The sequence below is a fragment of the Cetorhinus maximus genome, chromosome 17, assembly GCF_964194155.1.
Source record: "Cetorhinus maximus chromosome 17, sCetMax3.hap1.1, whole genome shotgun sequence".
Classification (NCBI taxonomy): domain Eukaryota; kingdom Metazoa; phylum Chordata; class Chondrichthyes; order Lamniformes; family Cetorhinidae; genus Cetorhinus; species Cetorhinus maximus.
In genome coordinates, this window is record NC_135895.1 from 25925920 (window position 1) to 25945821 (window position 19902).

The 19902-nt window shown below is 47.1% G+C and overlaps 1 long non-coding RNA gene across 1 annotated transcript in view; it reads left to right on the forward strand.

The window, feature by feature from the left end:
* LOC144692263 (uncharacterized) overlaps window positions 1-17215 on the forward strand; it is an 87022-nt gene extending 69807 nt beyond the window's left edge. The window contains exons 3-4 of the long non-coding RNA XR_013579292.1: window positions 16741-16896; window positions 17100-17215. This is a non-coding gene — a long non-coding RNA (uncharacterized LOC144692263). The remainder of the gene's footprint in view (window positions 1-16740; window positions 16897-17099) is intronic.
* Window positions 17216-19902: the final 2687 nt, after the last annotated feature.

The following is a 19902-nucleotide window of genomic DNA, read 5'->3' on the forward strand; positions in this document are numbered from 1 at the left end:
CTTGGTGTACATGTCCATAGGTCCTTGAAGGTTGCAGGACAGGTAGATAAGGTGGTTAAGAAGGCATAGGGGATTCTTGCCTTTATTAGTCGAGGCATTGAATACAAGAACAAGGAGGTTATGATGGATCTGTATAAAACGTTAGTTAGGCCACATCTGGAGTACTGTGTGCAGTTCTGGTCGTCACACTATAGGAAGGATGTGATTGCACTTGAGAGGGGGCAGAGGAGATTCACCAGGATGTTGCCTGGGCTGGAGTGTTTCAGCTATGAAGAGAGACTAGATAGGCTAGGATTGTTTTCCTTAGAACAGAGAAAGCTGAGGGGAAACCTGATAGAGGTATACAAAATTATGAGGGGCCTAGATAGGAAGAAACTTTTCCCCTTAGTGGAGGGGTCAATAACCAGGGGGCATAGATTTAAGGTAAGGGGCAGGAGGTTTAGAGGGGATTTGAGGAAAAGTTTTTACACCCAGAGGGTGGGGGGTATCTGGAACTCATTGCCTGAAAGGGTGGTGGAGGCGGGAAACCTCACAACATTTAAGAAGTATTTAGATGAACACTTGAAATGCAATAGCATACAAGACTACAGGCCCAGTGCTGGAAAATGGGATTAGAGTAGATAGGGGCTTGATGACCGGTGCGGACGTGATGGGATGAAGGGCCTCTTCCCATGCTGTAAAACTCTATGACTCTGTAACTAACTGTCAGTCGCCATCAGTAGTGCATTCTCCATGGCAATGCCACTTGGCAACCAATCAGCACTCTTCACATACAGTACAAATTGTTATTTCCCCCCTTATATTGGTATTCTTGCGGGTGTCCTGTTGAGTACAAGACAAAAAGCTTAGACATGTCAGTTTTTTCAGCAATACTCAAGTTCTGTACAACCAAATGTGAATGATCTTTATGCAGTGAGTTGTTATGATCTGAAATCTGAAAACTGCTTGAAGGAGTGTGAAAAAAAATTCAATAGTACCTTTCAAAATTTGGATAAATGTTGAGAAAGGAAAAATATTGCAGGGCTTTGAAAAAAAAAGAGCAAGGTAATGGGAATATTTCAATAGCTCTTTCGAAGAACCCGTATCAGCATAATGGGCTTAATGGTCTCCTGTGTAAGATTTTATGAGCAATGCTGACCAGTCCACATCTATACTTGCCCTGCAATGGTGATGGTGTTCTTTCCCCTTGAACTGCTGAAGTCCCAGAGCTGATGGTGTTCCCATGATGGTGTTGGATGGGAATTCCAGGCTTATGACCCAGAAGTGATGATTTTATGTCCAAGTCAGGATGGCATGTGAAATGGAAGGCAACCTACAGGTCTTGAGATATTGAGCTCAACTCCTCAGACAAGATTGTAAGTTTGATTTGCCTGGTATCCTATCTGCTGCACTGCTAACCTTTCAAGCTGCTCAGTGGACCACACCCCCATCACTCACCCTTCAGCAGTCCCTGGCAGTCAGGACTCATGCCTAACATCCAGCGACTCCAGCTCAGCCTCACACACAGTCCAATGATGCCAGCTCATACCCAACTTCTCCTGGTTCAATATTACTCCAGCTATTCAACTGTGGCAGGCACATCACCCAAACACATTGCAATACATTCTGTGGCATTCTTTGCCTCTCTTGTAGAACAAGGTGCCCCATGACCACTGGGAGAAGAACAGAAGCAGTGGGGGACAAGGACACCTGCATTGCCTGAGTCCTACAGAGAAGATAGTTCTCATCATCAAGGGGCCGATTGTAACAGAGCCCTGGCATCTGACATCACTGAAAACTTTGAGGTTGATGATATGTGCCTGCCTTAAGCTCCTTATCTACTCCTGCCTCATCCGCATCCTGTTATTTGACATGGTGCACAATCTGCAGATGGTGTGACAATGGACCCATGACCCACCCCCCCCTTCCCTCACTTTAACCTTCCCCTTTCTGATTTTCTGCTGTGAGACGCCCAAGAGCTACTTCCTGCCCTGTACTGAAAATTGCATTGTGTATTTTGTGTGCTTAAGGCTATCATATACACATGTACCAGCAGAGAGAGTTTAGAAGAGAATAAAGGAATCCATGTTTTAACAGCACATGCAACAGTTTTGTTCCTTACTGAATATGGCCGAATCTTACTGTTTCTTCTCAAGAACTTCACATGTCCAACCACTGCAGCCCCAGAAGGAGGAGAGAGAACAACAGTACAGCAATGATAAAGAGGCCACATCACTTGATCTGCCATTTGCAGCCACTGACTCAGATGCTGGCACTGAACGTACCTTAGAGGCTAGTATATAGGGTTGGGATCGACACCTGGTGCGTCACAGAATCACAGAATCACAGTGCAACGGAGGCCCTTCGGCCCATCGAGTCTGCACCGGCACATGAGAAACACCTGACCTACCTACCTATTCCCATTTACCAGCACTTGGGCCATAGCCTTGAATGTTATGATGTGCCAAGTGCTCATTCAGGTACTTTTTAAAGGATGTGAGGCAACCCGCCTCCACCACCCTCCCAGGCAGCGCATTCCAGACCAGCACTGGGCGTGAGTGGGCTGCAGCCAGAGCAGGGAAAAAGGATAGTTCATGACCAAACTCACCTTAGGTGAGGTCGCAGGTGAGTTTTGCTGCAGGGAACTCAGATGAGGGGCAGAATTTTCCAAGCCCGCTGGAGGTGGGTGGAATAGGCGGCGTGTGCGGAAAATGTGTGCACGACGGCGTGAAGGCAGGTCCCGAACGTCTGCTCAGCCTGCCAACGGCAGGCCATGTTTCCCGCCATCGGTTGGCGGGGAGCTAATTGTAATATATCAGCATATAATTAAAAGGCCAACCCGCCAGGCTCTTGGAACCCCGCTGGATCGTCCATCCACTTTGGCAGGAAAGCACGCCAACGTGTTTCACAACAACACGCAGGTGACATGCACTTGGCTGCTTAACTTTGGAGGACCTGAGGTGAGTGAGCAGCCGCATCCTCCACAGCTCGCCCGTTGTTTACAGGCCTCAGGGGCACCAGGGGGGCAATTGATGCCTGGCACCAGACACAACTGCTGAGGAGGTGGGGGGGGGGGGGTGGGGGGTTTCCAGGGGGCAAGTGCAGGCCAGCCTCAGCAAAGAATGCTGAGGTGGGGGGGTTGTTGGGAAGTGTCCTGGGGCAACTGATGCCTGGCTCCAGAGGCGAAGGCTGAGAGGGCTGGGGGGTGGGGTACATCTGGGGGCAAATGCTGGCCAGCCTCGGCTGGAGAGCACACAGAGTATGAGAGTATGTGGCATCTGCCCACTACATTCTGGCAGCAATAACCAGCAGTCCCGAGGTGCAGGCATCAATAATGTTCCCAGAGAGTGTGAGGCTGGACCATCACTGTGGTCTGAAGGCTGCACAGAGCACAGGGAAGAGGCCCTGGACTGAGACACCTGCCTTTTATCTTGTGCAGAAAGGTTTCACATCTGAGTGACACGAACACTGCTCATCAGAACAAGCAGCCACAGGCAGGGAGACATTCTTAGGAGTTTATTGACAATAGTGAACAGTATGTACAAGTGATCAACACCCAAAGCCAGGCTGTGCAACTACTTTTACCTAACTTTCCTAACCCTGCTGCTACATCTTGGTGCTCCCCGGACATCCACAGCAGAGGTGGAGGCAGCCTGTTGACTGTGACGCCCTGTCTGTGATGACTTTGGCTGGCGTCATCTGGAGGGCCGAGACTTGGAGGGCCCTGGCCTACTTTCGGGGTCCTGCTGTGTGGCGGTGGCTGCCTCCTCGGCCTGTGAAGCGGGAGCTGTGGAGGTCACAGGAAGAGGGGATTTGGATGGGCCGGTCACTTCCAGAGTCACCTGGGTGGATGACCCCGGAGTGTGCACCTGCTGATCCTCCTCCCTATGGGTGCCCAAGGGCCCCTGGATAACTCAGGAGGTGAGTGGAAGGGGTAGCTGGAGTGAGCTGCCCAGCACCCTTCTCGCGTACACACTGTTGGAGGCCAGCTGTGGCATTAGTGATGGAATTAAGCCCATGTAGGCAGGGCAGGACCGATGTCCTGGAACGAGGTCTCCATGGCGGCCGCCATCTTGCCAGTGTTGACCTCGGTGCATTGCAATGCCGGAGCTATCACCTCAGCCTGAAAATGGACGGGTTCATCTATCGTGCCTGCAATCTGATGAGTGCAGCGAACATCCTTTCCTGATGTTCCCTAGCTTGCCTTTGCAGCTCCAGCAAGTGTGACATGACCGAGTCCAGAGGCTCATCATCTGACCCGGACTCAGCAACGTTCTGGTCTCCAGCAGCCCTCTGAGTGCCGGGGACCTGGGAAGTCCCTGCCTCCGCCTGCTGTGGATCAGAAAGTGCGAAGTGCTCATCAGATTGTGATCCCGAGGCTACTCTAAAGCTAAGTCCCACTGAAATGTGTGTCTCTGCGCTGATGGAGGGTGTGGGTGAGCGCTGTGATGGGACTTCAGGGAGGCTGCCTCCAGATTCCTCTTCAGAGGTTTCTTCAGAGCTTGATTGGAGGCCCTGGGTCATGGACTCTGTTGGTTGTTTGTCAGATGTGCCTGTGAAAGCAAGGGGAGATAATTAGTGCATGGCAGTGGCCTGTGAAAGAGGGCACATCACTCACGGCCTGGCTGTCTGATGGATGTTGCACTGCTGGATTCTCACCGTCAGCACAGGACTGGTCCCAGTCATCACCGGCCAGCTGGATGGCTCTGTTTTCAAGTTCTTTCAGAACTTTTATCTCTGGCATCCCTCCATCTGTCTGCGACCTTTCCCTCCTGTTGTGAGCCAGTTTGTCTTGCATGGATAGAGATGGGGTGAGTTTATCAGGACTCCTGCCAGGCCAGATGATAAGGATGCCTGGCCTGTGTGGGTGGTGAGTGGTCCCATTGGTGGGATGATGACAATGATGGTATGTGTGAAAGAGTGAATGGTGATGCATTGCCAGTGAGTGAGGGCCCTGCGGATGTGTGATTGGTTTGTGAGTGTGTGAGTTGGGAGTGATGAAAAGAGTGACTTACCCTGGCGGGATCGAGGAGATCATTCATCCTTTTGTGGCACTGGGTGGCTGTCCTCTCCTGAAGGGCGTTTGCCCTGACCACTGCTGCCGCCGCCTCCCACGCCGGGTTGTAGCCAGAGCAGGGACAGAGCACATCCCAGCGGGCCACCCGTCGTTGAAGCGAGGTGGGGGGGTGCAGTCTTTTTTCCTTTCCTGGCCACATGTCCTGGGCAGCAGTGGTGAGCTGGTGGCGATGAGCGCTTTGCTGGCGGCTGCCTTCTAGAGATGGCGGCCGGTGAGATGCAACAGCAGGTGGGTGAATGAGGGCCCACTCGCCAATGGAAATGGTGTGTTTCGCAGGAGTGAATAAATAATGAGGCGGACTCGGGACGATCTGGCATGAAAACCCGCCATTTTCGTCGGCGGTTACGCCTCCATTTTACCCGCCTGATACAGCACTTAGTGTAATTCTGGGAAAATTCCGCCCGAGGACTTCAATGAGGCAGCATACAGCGGAAAGCTGATGAGGAGGCATACCAAGATGTTGGGTAGATTGTCTGCTCTGCCTGACAGTTTCCTGTCACTGACTAGGAGAATGGAGGAGTCTGACTCTAACTTGCAAAGGGCATTGTGCAGAGCTTGCCCTCTTAACAGCATCTGCTGCACGTCCTGTTATCCTGCAGACCCAGTGGCACTGTCACTGTTGCACCCCTACCTGTTGCAACTTTTATAGATGACTGAATCCCCTGCCTTCTCTGTGAGGATGCACGAACACTCCATGGAAAATCCAGGAACAAGCACCTCCAGAAACATTCCATAGGACTTTCACAAACTTTGCAATAGAGGAAGTTGGTCTAAATCAGTTTACCTACAAGTTGGCTGGCTGACTCTTTAAATAACGCTAGTGGGGGAGGGGAGATCCATATTGCAGCTCAACGCATGTTTTTGGTGACAAGCGCATACATACAATGGGCCTGAACAGTCCAAGTTTGGCGTCAAAATCTGGATACTTGGTACATTTCCAACACAAGCTTGGCAAACCTGCATGAGTGCCCTTTTCAATGTATTGGACCATGCAGGCTGAACTAGAAGTGACCCTAAGTGCTGTGTGCCCTAATTGGAGGGTCTCTGGCTTCTTCAGTGCCGACTCCAGCAATGCTACAGTATCGAATTTTTCAGCTTAAATTCACATAGCCTTATAGGGGTGGCAGAACCTCTCTCTACCCATTTCAAGATTGATGACATTGAGGGGCGGAGTTAGGAGTGGGGGCTGGAAACATTGGGAGTCCCTACTTCCTTAACTCAGCAGGTTCTTAGTGTATGATTGAAGGTCAGCATGCTGCATCAAAGGAGGAACCCCAGCTTCCAGGTCTCCTGACTTTTGTAAGTTGACCCCACTTGGGTGTGTCCCAGATGAAGAGCTCAGACGCCTGAAGCAAACCTCAGTTTAAGAAGACAATATTGGATTGGTTGTGTTTCACCCTGGTGCCTTGTGTGGGGGAGAAGGGTTCTGAGCCATCTCATTCCAGTGGCGGGCTGGCATCATATCTTCCAGCTGCATGGATATGAGTAGCTTAGGCGATCACTGGCCTCATGTACATTAGGTGCCCTGCTTGTGATCTCTGAAAACATAGCAGGGACAACACTGGAGGAGACCGATGATTAGGCCAGGATTGCAGTGTGGGACTCAGATTTTCAAGCCATAGTGTAAAATACATTACCGTTCCACTCTACCGATTATGATAAATGATTTATTTTTATTACTGAGGGAACTAGATGACAGCCAAGGCACAAAGTGCAAGGCACAGTCAAGGTTGAAAAGAGTAGGGTAAGAGCTTAAATAAATTAAGAAATAATGGTTCGATGACAACATAGTCGGATTTTGAAAGCTTACAGGTTGAATTCAACATGAGCGATGTGAACAACATTGAATTTTGCTTTTGACAACTTTTCTTGAACCCCTATTAATTAAAACCATTGGTTTTCAACATCTCTTGACCTTTTTCAACACAGATAGTTGGTTACCATTTCATAATCACAAAATCACAGAATCAATAGAGCAAAAGTTAGCTGCATTTTACAATATGGTTCTCTTTCTCTCATCATGTGCAGCACTTTAGTTTTCTTTGATCTAATCTAGCTAATACTTATTAATGCTGCAGTCCTTCATTTTCTATGTTAAGTGGGCAATAGCCTGGGTAACACCTGCCAGTTTGCAAGAGGTTGTACAGTATTCAATTATGATAATTTTCATATCGTTTTGGAAGACGCATATTATACAATTTAATCAAAAGGATTATTTTCTCCCCCAAATTACTGACGATTAAACAATTTCAGGGTATGCCAAAGGATAATGGAATCATTTAATTCAAGAATGATACTTGGTGTAACAAAAAGGAAGGATTTTTGTTTAATGATTAAACATGATATGACTTCTTTTGGGGTCTGTGGTTGCACTTTCACCTCTGAATTACAGGGTTATGGGTTCAAATCCCTTTCCAGGGATTGAGCACCTAATCTAGGCTGAATTTTAGTGCAGTATTGAAGGAGAATTGGACTATTGGAAGTGCTTGTCTTCCACATGAGATGTTAAATCAAGGCTCTGTCTGCCCATTAGGTGGATGTAAAAATTGGCAGCACTTTTAGAATAACAGGGGGGGATTTTCCCATGTCATGGCCAACATTTATCCCACAATCAAGAGTTTCAAAAGAAGATTAATTCGTCATTATCATATGGGTGTTTGTGGGACTATACTGTGAACAAATAGGCTGTCTTGTTTATCTGAAAGAATAACAGTGACCACAGTTCAATGGGGGTTGGTTAGCTAGATAGCTAGAGTGTTGGTGTAGAATGATACCAACAGTGCATGTTCAATCCCTGTACCTGCTGTGGTGGTTCATGGAGGCCATGGAGGCTTTGCTGTATTTTGATGTGGAGTGGTGCACCACAAGCTCTGTAACCAATTGGCTCTCTCTAATAGAGTGAGGTGCCTATTGCCCCTCACGGGTTATGACTAATTACCAAAAAAAAAGCAATTCAAAATAAACTTCAAGGTTTTAGGGTGATGTGAAACATGCAATACAAATGAAATATATTTAATTCTTGAGCATTGCTGGGAAAAGAGACATGCTGTCAAAGCTTTTGATCTTGCACTCATCAGGACAGACACAAGAAAGTAACATTTCAAATGAGGCAATAATTTTTACTGCATGAGAAAAGGGTGCTGATTGGTTGGAAGTCAGCTCTGATTGGTTGAGGCATGTACCAGGGAATGGTTGTCACTCATGTTCTTTGTTTAATTCAAAAAGGCGCAATGCCTGGACATGTAGCTTTTCCCTGCAGAGGACAGGTTCCTGCATATGAATATATGTAGTTTCTAGCAACTGTAAATGATCCACATTGCGAACCCCACTGATAATCTTAAATTGGCTGTTAGTGTAATTCTTAGCACGCTTGGGAGTGTTTGGCAAGTGCTGTCCAATTGCAGAATCATATTTAATGTTGGATATTATGTTCTGAGTTTTGCAAACAAAGGCTAGTTAGTATGGTCAGTACTCTGACTATTGCAAACAGCTGAAGGGATGTGCTGTTTGATATGATCTGCCAGTTAATGGGACCTATAGCCGTATCATCATTTTCCACTAACAGGGTGCTGCTGTCAAGTGAAAAAGGACTGTCTACCACACAAATGAGTAATGTGGTATATGAATTTCAGTGCTAGTGTGATGCCAGGTATATAAAGTGATCGGCTTAAGAACAGATCGTCTGCTCCTTTCTCCACGCCTCGCAGTCGTATGCTTTCCTCCTCAGTTGCTTGTAGGAACCTCCCATTTTCAATTTCAAGTTGTCTAACATCATCATTCTCCTTCTCCCTTTCGGCCTATATCCCTCCAATCTTGCTTCAATCACCTCCTTCAGCAAGTTCTCATGCTTTAGAATATGGGTCAATCCTACTGTGTTGTCTTTTCTTGATGATATTCACTACCAATCTTTGTTTTTCCACTAACCTGAGAACTTTTTCATGGCTCTTGAGTTCTCTCCAACTGACCTGCTCCATGCTTCTGCAGAACCACTTTTCACAACTTTCTAGCCTTTGGATGTCTGCTTTTCTCATGTTTCAGTCCCATCCAACAATAGGCTCCAAATCAGTCTTCATAACATTTTCCTTAAGACTCATTCCCATGCTGAGCAATTCTTTATGTTTGGGGAATGCCTCCTTTGTCATTGATATTCTAGCCCTGATTTCTTCATGGCAGTAAACACCTTCTGACATGAGGCCTCCCAGGTACTTAAATTGTGATACCTATTGCTCATGTTGGATTGGCAGTTTAAAAAAAAAAGAGTTGTTTAAATCTGTTTGGTTCTGATGGCCTTTTTGAAAGTATCAATCTGTCTGGTTCAAATTAGAGAGTCTACCTTAAATCATTGAGTAAGGTCAGATAGCTTTCTTAGATGATGAGACAAGGAGAAGAACAGCTCTGTTACTTATTACTTATGTCCTAGTTTTATACAATAGTTATTTGCTATGACATGGCAAGGGAGCTAAGTTTACAAGCTACAAAAATATATATTTGGTTAAATTATTATTCACTTGTCCTTTTACTATTTCATAAACTTGTTTGGCTGTTAAATTCTGAGTCAAAGTTTAATGCAGTGTTATTTTTCTGTGGCCAAGCAGATTAAAATAGCTATCTATTGAGTTGAAAAATAGGCTGCAATCAAACATATATTGAACAAACTGTCTATATGGATCCTGAGGACAAGGAGGTTGATGTGAAATCATACGATAAAATTAGAAGCTCAACTAACCTGAGGATGGCTCTCCATTCCTTCCTTGGGCACACTAAGAATTTTCTTCAATATCTGAGCTAATTAAACAATCTGGGATAGACAGATAGAGTTAGTAGTCATCTATAATAGTATTTTTAATTGTGGCAATCATCAATATCTAGAATAAAGAAAGTAAAAAAATGCAAAAATGTTACACCTTTGATTTTCCTTGGTTCAGCGCACTAGAACAACATGGCGATGATTTTCCTGGAGTCCTTCAGTCTAATTAGATAACATTTGAAATCTGGGTCTTCATCTACAAACTCATCTATGGCTTCACCCTTCTCTAGCTTGACAGCTTCCTTCAGCTTTACCTCACTTCCTACACCACTGGTTCTCTGCTTTTTGTCTTTATTTGTAGCCACTTCCCTTCAGCCTACCTTTGGTGACACCTTTCAGTGTCTCAAATCTACTCTCTGAAACTCCCTGCCTATCTCTGCCTTTCAAAATCCTCCTTAAAATCAATCTCTTTGACCTTTCCCAACTCTACCACAATGATCTGGTGTTAATTTCTTTTTTTTTCTATGATTGTCATTTCTAAACAATGACACTTTTGAGTTTTGAAGATGGCCACTCTGTTATTGTTGGGTTATCTCGGAAGACGTTGGGTGTCTTCCTCTGGCTGGAGGCAAAGGTCTGTCCTTAAGAGTACTTATATTAGCAGAACTAATTATATACAAGATTACAGAAAATCAGGACAAGTCCTCTCTTAGGTTCTTCTCACCCATCTCCCTCTGTGTGACATCATTATGACATAACTCCTTACACACATGCTCATTATTGGAACAGTGTTAGAGTTAACTCTTTACTCCACAGTGACCTGCCTTGGTTCAATCTTACCAAACTGCCCCATCCATTTAAAGGCCACAAGTTGCAAATAATGCCACTAACCACCAGAGGGCAATTTCGTTGCACTAGCAGAACTTCTAAACTGTTGTTGTTCCCAGAGAGAATATAATTTACTGAGTGGTGGATGTTTTTTTCATGAGACAAAGTGTTTGGTTTTCATGTTTCAACAGTCCCCATTCTTCTAGTTTGCAAATAGAGTGGGGACATAGTTTGTGGCATTGCCTTAGCTTTGTGGAAACCCATTCTATAGAAGCTGATTTTCCTCATCTCCTTGCTCCAGAGATAGTCAGATGGTGGATGTTTTTCTAATCTGCCAAAATGGAGTGCAGCTGAACACACATGAATTGCCATGTTCAGTTCATCTGCATGGCCTAACTGGAAAGGAAAATACTCCTGTCAATGGGCAGGCTCTTCGTATTGGCAGCAGGGAGCTTGTGTGCTGCTGCAGATTGAGACCCTGACTCTTCTGCCCGTGGCTAAAATCAGCATCTACCCCCCCACCAATTACTCTCCCCTGCTGGTTAAAATTTCCTTACTGTGGCTGGTGACCTACTTTCAGATTCCAAACTGAAGGGATTGGCTGACGTCTTTAAAGTCCATTTTCTCTGTTTACTTTTTTATGTGCCTCTGCCTGATGAATGTACAGGAAAATTATATGTAAAGGGGTTTCAACATTGCTTCTGTGTCGTTACCTGCAATTTAAAGAGAGCAGTAAGAGGAGGAGATAGAGGTATAGGCAAGGAACAGAATAGGGAAAAAGTAGAGGAAAGAAGTGGAAGGAAAAAAGAAGAGAAACATCAAAGAAAATATTTTAAAAGAACGTAATTAATAAGCACTAACTATCCTTTTTCACAGACAGCAAAACAGGCAGCTCGGCAAGGCTGCTTTTTACTTCATGGTACAAATTGGATGGGGATGAATGGGGTAACTGGCATGTCTGTCTGGTGTCTATAGCGGTAGGTCTTGTTTTGATGGTCATGTAAATCTCACGGCTAAACTGTGCATTAGTAACATTGGTTGGCCATCATTTTGAGGGCGGGATATCCTGTGGGAGGTGATCCCTGTTTAAAGTGAACTTGCACTCCCTAAATTGAGGTTTTCATTAGATTTGGCAAAAAAAAGCACAGCTTTTGTGACTTTCTGTAGATGTTTCCTGCAAAGGTTATCAGCTTCAGCGATGCAGTGGCGCAGGCCTTCGTGGGGTGGGTGAGGCACGTTTTGTTGTCCACAATTGTCAGAAGGCAGCCCAGGCAGATGCAGCAGCGGGTTTGCAAGGAGGTTCCTGAGAATGTCAATACTGGAAACAACACTTCCAGGACAGTTCCAGAAGGTGTTCAGTAACCTTACCCGGTGGTGATAATGATGCTTGTTACCTCTTCCACTCAGGGTAAGATCTTGATGCAGTACTTCTCTCTCCGTCCCGATCCCTCCCCCCACCCCAGCCCCAGTTACAATATGGGACACAGCATTAACCCTTCTTATTCAAATCACCAACTCATCTGATGTTCTCAGAACAAACAACATTCTGCTTTTATCTAGCAACAGCTAGAAAGCATTTCGCTTCTGCTACATTTCACACTGGGGGCTAATCTCTTGCACACAAACCCCTCTCGATCGACCTTGCAAATTGCTACTTCTCCCTCAGTGAGCACACTTTGTGGGGCAACCTCACAACTGCACAATCCTCTACGGAGATGGCAAACCAATCAATTCTTCCTGCTGGACAAGCTGGCTCACAACACGGGAGAGAGGGCCAGAATCAGGGGAGGGTTAGTCTGTGTACAAGCCCTCACTTAGAATGGAAGAAGAAGCAACCTTGGAAATCACTGGGAAAGGTATTAGAAGGATCAAGAGGGATGAGGTGGCTGGAAGCCAGGCACAGCAGGATGTCTACCTATTTCTCTTCTCTCTTTTTTCAAGAAATTACACATAGAGGCAATGCAGCAACCTGGTGCCGTGTTACAATGCCATTCATGCTTAAGCATTTCAATAGTCTATCTGATGACATTCTGTGTGGCAGCATGGGTTTCATTTTATTCATACTGCCTACATGTGCTTGGCTTGTGCACCAGAGCCATCACCCAGATTGTCAGTGGGTAGCCCTTGTTGCTTAGTAGAAATTCTTTACTCTGTTGCGGAGGTTTAAATGCTGATAGAACAGTGGACTGGCGCAGAATAAAGGCATCTTTACTGTTGCTAGGATACTGGACCTACACAACCCTTTGAGTAAGGTCGCACACCAGCTCTATATAGAGGGAGTGGAACCCTCTGTGCTTGTGGCACCTCTCTGAATTTAAATGCGGAGCTCACAAGGCAACATACACATAGTCAATGGCACTCTGCACGTTAGTGAAGCCTGCTATCTTGGTAAAGCCAAGTGCACACTTTATCAGCCTCTCCCTGGAAAGAGAGATGTCAATATATTCCCTTTTCTTGCATACAGCATGTCAGTCATCTTTTCACAGACGTGGACTGCAAACAGGGAGGTCCTGGAGATGTTGCCTTCTCCAGCCTGAAAGTAGCCCAATGCCAAGGCTACAGTTACTACCAGATACTGGGAGTGCCAACCTCACCTTGTTCCAAGGCTACGGGTCTGCCAGCAACAGGTGCCAGATTTGAGGAAGCAGTTCCTTAGTGAAATAGAGACACCACACACACTGTCCCTCCAGTATTCCTCGACTGTTCAGGTAGAAGCATTTCTCCCTGAAAACCTTGGGTGGACATGGCCTCCTGCTCTTCTCCCCCTCTATCTTTGAGTAGCCCTGTTCATTCTCCCCACATGCTACAGGTCAAAGGGGGAATGGAAGCTACAGCACCCATGACTGGAAGGAAACACTCTGAGCAGAACTTTTGAAGTCAGGACCAAGACCTTCACCATGTGCTACACCACTCCCTAAAGAATTCATCAACTTTCAGTGGCAGTGCGCACCAGCAAACACTTCTGCTAACTCAGTAGCAGCCAGTAGATGTCAATTGGTAACTAACCTGAGAGTGGTTGATGATCCTTTTAAATAGAGCTGGTTGGGCAGGTTGTCCTTCCTGCTGCTGGATACGTGTTCAGCTGTGCGAGATTAAAAGAGGGCATTAGCTGCAGCATTGAGGTCGAGAATGGCACATGCCACAGCTAACTCAGCGTTACAGACTGGGACTGACCTCACAATCAATCTACTCCACAGTGTCCAAGTGTCAAGGCTACCAGCCTACCTAAAATAGCATCCGGCGTGGCCTACACCAGAAGCGTGCACGCATGGCACAGGCACCTTTTTGGATGCTAAATGGCACCGGTAGCACCAAAAATAAAGCTGAATTCTTTAGCTGCAATTCTTGGGTTGGCTACTGGAGAGGGATGTTCTCCACCATTCATTTCAGAGTCGCGGGTCATCTTGATTTGAAGTATTCATGAATATACAGATGGATTTTTGCGTAATGCTTAATCAGGTTTAACAATCTGCCAGATCCCTCCTGGCTGTTGCAAAGGACAATCACCAAATGTGACCTTTAATTCAACCATGTCCCTTTTTGATGGGCAGCACAAGATGACTTTCTTCCCAAGATTCGTTTTTCCAGATCTTACTCTGAACAGAAGTCAAACACAGAAATGTCAGCAACATCTTTTTTATTATGACATTTGCAGCAGCACAGATAAAGAATGCCACTTGATTGGTGTAGAAGTTTAATCCACCATCATCTTGCACCTCAACACAATAATTCAATTTCACAAAATGTTACTGTCATGGGAAAAGATGGAACATTATAATGGCTGAGAGAATGCAGATCAGATTATCTTTCCAAAAGGACTGAATCTTACTTTCATTCACATTTGTTTTCCTACTGAATGGTATCGTCCCCCCTATCCTCTTCAATTAGAGGGGCAGAGTCGCCCCTTGAAGTGAACTTCACTGTAATCAGGGCTCTCTCAATACTCTGTAATCCTCCAATATGAGACACAGGCTTGGATTATGGATTTACTTGGCCCTAAGCACTGTACGAAATTGAGGGCTTCTGCTTGCATTCCACTTGTAAAATAATGTCATATTATACAAATTGTGTTTACAGTTACTTTCTATTCAGCCATAAACTGTTATTCTATTACCAAAGATTAATTGTTCTATTGTACTAGGTTTTTTTGTTGACTTTCTAAAACATCATTTCAGAAGCTGCTAGGAGGATAATATTTCTAAGAATGCATTATTGCCAGTATGCGCTCATTGTAGTACTGGGTCATAAAAGTTATACCTTGTTATTTTGAAGGTTGACATACGAGTTATACTGATAATTACATACACCACATGTTGTTCTTCAGATTCACCGGGCATAGGGCCGGTTCAGGCCAGCAATGTCAGCAGTTTACAGGTCAGCAACTCCTAGACAGAGCCCTTTGCTACCTAAAGAAACTTCTGAGAGCCAATTAATAAACGTTTGTCGTGCGGCCATTTCATGAGTTGTGCTTCCCAAGTCAAAACTATCCAGAATCAAATTCAACAACTGTTTATTTTGGATTACCTGCTCTAATCACAGGTACACAACCTTTTGGGAAAACTGACTGGATAGAACTAAGACAATGCAAGATACAAAATAAAGCACTTGTATTTAAACAGCACCCCATCAGAATCACAGGCACACCAAATCGCCTCACATCCAGTAAATTGCATTTGAAGTGTGATCACTGTGTCATGTAGGCCTGTGCAACAGCCAATTTGCACTTAGCAAGATCCCATAGACAGAAAAATGGGTTAATTGATGAGTTTGTTTATTACTGATGGTGATGGTTGAGGGGAAAATGTGGCTAGGGCACTGGGACAACACCCTCCTCTTTGAATCTTGCTTGTGGCCACCCGATTGGTCAGCCAGGGCTCTTTGAAGCCGGCAGGATAATTTAATAAGAGAGTTTTAAAAAAAAATCAGACACAGCTTTATAAATAGAGGCAGAGGGCACAAAAGCAAGGAAGCTATGCTAAACCATTACAAATCACTGATTAGGCCTCAGTCGGAGCATTGTGTCCAATTCTGGGAACCATGCCTTGGAGGTGGCGCAGAGGAGATTTACTAGAATAGTACCAGAGCTAAAGAACTTCAGTTATGCGGAGAGACTACGCAAGTTGGGAATGTTCTTTAGAGCAGAGAAGGCTATGAGAAGATTTAATAAAGATGTTCAAATTCATGAAACATTTTTGATAGAGTAGACATGGAGAAATTGTTTCCATTGGCAGGAGGGTCATAAGTGGGGGAGACAGATTTGAGATAATTAGCAAAGATCTAGAGATAAGATGAGGAAATATTGTTTTACATAGTGGCCTGAATTTTACCCTTGGTGGGCGGGCGCGATCGATGGGCCCGCTACTGGTTGGGAAATGGGCCGCCACCCGCGATCGGCCCCCGACCACGATTTCACACTAGATGACCAATTAAAGCCCGCCCAGCGTGAAACACTTCTTCCCAATGGTCGGGAAGGGGCTGGTGGGGGTGGGGGCCTTTCGGCTGCCGGGTCCAATGGCAACCTGGTGGCCAGTGTAAAAACTGTGAACACTGAAGTTATGGCATTAAGTGCGGTTGGAGTGGGCCAGACGTGAGGTCAGGTCGGGTGGGCACTCAGCCCCCCACCCCCGGTTTTCAGATGAGTGACTCGCGGTCCTCCTGGATGATGTGGCTGTCAGGAGGGACACTCTTGTCCCCGGAGATGGAAGGAGGAGGCTGCTGCACCTAACAAAAGGAGCTTGGGAGGAGATAGCAGTGCAGGTCAGCCACCATGACATTGTGCGGCGCACCTGGGTGCAGTGCCGCAAAAGGTTTAATGACATGCTGTGCTCGGGAAGGGTGAGTACCGTGTTGGCAGGGATCAGTGTGGAGAAGTGTTAAGGTCTGGCCATCCCTCCTGTGGAGCTCAGGGGTGTTAGAGCCTGAGTGCCAACTGTCAATGACGCCGGAGTTGGCCAAGGGTGTGAGCCCTGGCTGCTTGGACTGAGTGTCTTATGGCTTGAGGGCCACGATTCATATGTGCCCTTCAAGGTGTTCCTCAGCTGGGGTTGGCCAGGCTGCAATGGCGCTGCAGGTAGAGAGTGGACTAATCAATGCTCCTCTGTCTTTTCAGGAGAAGACAACCCATAACAACATCGAAAGGTCGCGGACAGGCAGAGACCCTCAAACCTCCTAATCCTATCCAGATTCAAGGAGGACGCCTTGGAGCTGGAGAGGCGCCAGGCACCTCGGTCAACTGGTTGTGGAGAGACTGGGGTGTCAGATGAAGGTAAGTGCGTAGTGCACAGAGGTGAGAGTTTCAGATGGTGCAAACATTCTTGTGTAGTCCGATCATTGGTGGGAGCCTCAAAACTGGGTTCCCACTGAAAATGGCACCATGATCCATTGTCTCACCAGTGTGCCTGGCAAGGACAGTGACAGTGTGATGACTTAAACTAATGACATATTGTTGTTCTCCCTTAAATTCACCAGCAGGCCCTCAAACGCAGGACCCCGAAGAGCCACCCCTGATGCCAGAGGACTGCCAGGCTTCACAGGCACCTACGTCACACCCGCTATCTGAACCAGGCACCAGCGCAGATACCAGCGCCTCGGTGGGCTTTAGATCCTTGGCAAGAATGTCCGACTGCAGCGGTGAGGGCACTTCACACTCACTTGAGTTGCAGGCGGAGGCAGAGAGTGCCCAAGGACTGCTGGAGACCAGGACGATGCTGGGTTGAAGGCAGATGATGAGTCCCTAGAGTTGTCCATTGGGCAGCAGATGCTGGATGTCCAGTGGGATGTGCAGGAGGGTCTGGTGGAGATCCATGAGGGTCTGCATGACATGGTCTCTGTTGTGGATGAGTCCATGCGGAGCGTAAGCACTGCGTTGACCCTCATGGCCGAGCACACTGCCTTCTCCATTGAGAGAGTGGCAACTCTCATGGAGAGACAGCTCCAAGGACAGAATCAGGGATTCCTGGGGTTGCACTCAGACGTGCAAGCCTTCACACAGGCAATGACCTCAGGTGGTCAGTGCCAGTGTGGGAGATGGTTGAGGTACCCAGTATCCCAGCTAGGTACCCGCCCATCAATGGTGAGCAGGAAGGTCCAGAGCAACCTCACATTGGCACACGAGCTGCCTGTCATCTCTGCTGGCTCCTCTCAGGGTGCTCTGGATGATGGCAGCAGCTCCTTCGCCCCTCTGCCAGTGACTGTAACATCTGATGAGGCTGCAATGACTGGGGAGATGCCAGCCGTGGCACTGGCCACTCCCTCCCGGGCAGGGCCATCACTGGCTCCACTGGCCAGAGGATGACTGCTAAGGTCATCAAGGCCAACAAGGTGGCAGGGTCAGCAGGCTGTCTCCAATGCTACTGCCAGTGAGGAGGGGGGCACCAAGACATAGCACTCACAAACGTAAATTTAAGGCACCATGAGCACAAGTGGGACTGGCCATGGGTGATTTTCTGCAGTGTAATATTTTGTTTATGTTTTCTGGTATGGGAATTAACACCAGAGAAGGTGTTGTTAATTTTTTTGGATTGTCAAAACAAGATAAATTTTCTTTTTGTCCAAATGGCCTGAGTATGCATCACCTTTGTATTTTTTTGGTGCAGGGTACGCCAGTATATAATGCTGGACATGAATGGCTCTAAACTTTATTGCACAGGCACTGAGTGGACTTTGGGTGCAAATGAAAGGGTCATTTCAGACATCTCGGGATGGAGGCGGCAGCCCTGACATGGGGCGGAAGCAGGTCTTTGGCAGCCTAGCTGAGGAGGGTTGGATCAAAGCATCCCTGGTGTCCCTGCCTCCCTGAAGAGTACAGAGGTCTGCCTCCATGCCCTCAGCATTCTCCTTGCCGTGCTCCTCTTCTGACTCACCTCTGGATTCATCCTCTGTGGCCTCTGGAGCGGCATCAAGATCCTCTTCCTCCAGTGGGTCCCTCCTTATCAGTGCTAGATTGTGGAGAGAGCAGCATGCAACCATTATCAGTGACACTCACTCTGGAGATATTGTGGTGCTCCCCCTGAATGGTCCAGGCATTGGAAGTGCTTCTTCAGAAGACCTATAGTTCTCTCTATCACCGCTCTTGTGGAGGTGTGACTCCTATTATAATGCTGCTCTGCCTCTGTTCTTGGGTGGCGGAGAGGCGTCATAAGCCACTTTTCAATGGAAAGCCCTTGTCACCCAGCAGCCATCCATCCAGTCGGGCTGGAGCACTGAATAGCCTTGGCACCTGGGAGTGCCTAAGGATATAAGCGTCGTGGGAGCTGCCAGGGTACCGTGCACAGACTTGCAGAATCTGCGACCTGTGGTCACACACTATCTGGACGTTCATCGAGTAGAATCCCTTCCTGTTGGCGAAGGCACCCGGCTGACTCACTGGCCCCTTGACAGCCACATGTGTGCAGTCGATTGCACCCTGGATGAGGGATAACCCAGCAATCACTGCAAAGCCTCTGGCTCGCTCAGCCTGGCTGGCCTCGTCCGTACGGAAATGAATAAATGTTGTTACCCTCCTGAACAGAGCGTCTGTCACCAGCTTGACGCAACTGATCTCAGGCCCAATCATCTGACAAACGGAGGTCACTGTCTCCCAGGACAGGTGGAGCTTCCTTCAGCATTGCATCTTGGACATACTGAGGTCACTGCATTGCTGCCTGTAAACCTTGGCAGCAAGATAGTGGCATCTTCTGCAGCCCCTTCCACCTTGGGCTACCTGCTGGCTCTGGACCCCTTGTGCCTGCGCCTCTCTTCCTACAGGTCGCTTCCCTGGAAGCTGCATTGGGACACCTGGCCTCCTCTCCCTTCTGCCGCTTTCTTCCTCCTCAGAGGAGGTGCCTCCAGCAGAGAGCACAATCCTCATTACCTGGGTAACAGAAGGCTGTCTGATACCTGGAATGGTCCACACGGTCAATATTCTCCGGGGGCCTTGGAGACACCAATAAGTCCTGAAATGAAGCCTAGAAATGCTGAGAATGAAGCTCAGAGCTGAGATGAAGCTGTCAAGTTCAAATAAGCAACCAGCAGCAAACTATCTCCTAAACTCCTCACTACTCACAATGGCAATGCTCTGAACCTTTTTACCCCGCCCTTGGATGAGGTTTTGCGAAATGTGAGCTGCCTGCCTGCCCGTTTTGTCTGTGTGACGAGCGCAAAATCGCACAGGCAATGTAAAACCGGGTTCAGTTGGGTTTTTAATGGCCCTAAGTGGCCTCTTAATTGATGGCAGACAGCTCCGACTTCAGCGCATGCCCACCAACCTGAAGATTGTGCGCGTGCGGGATGA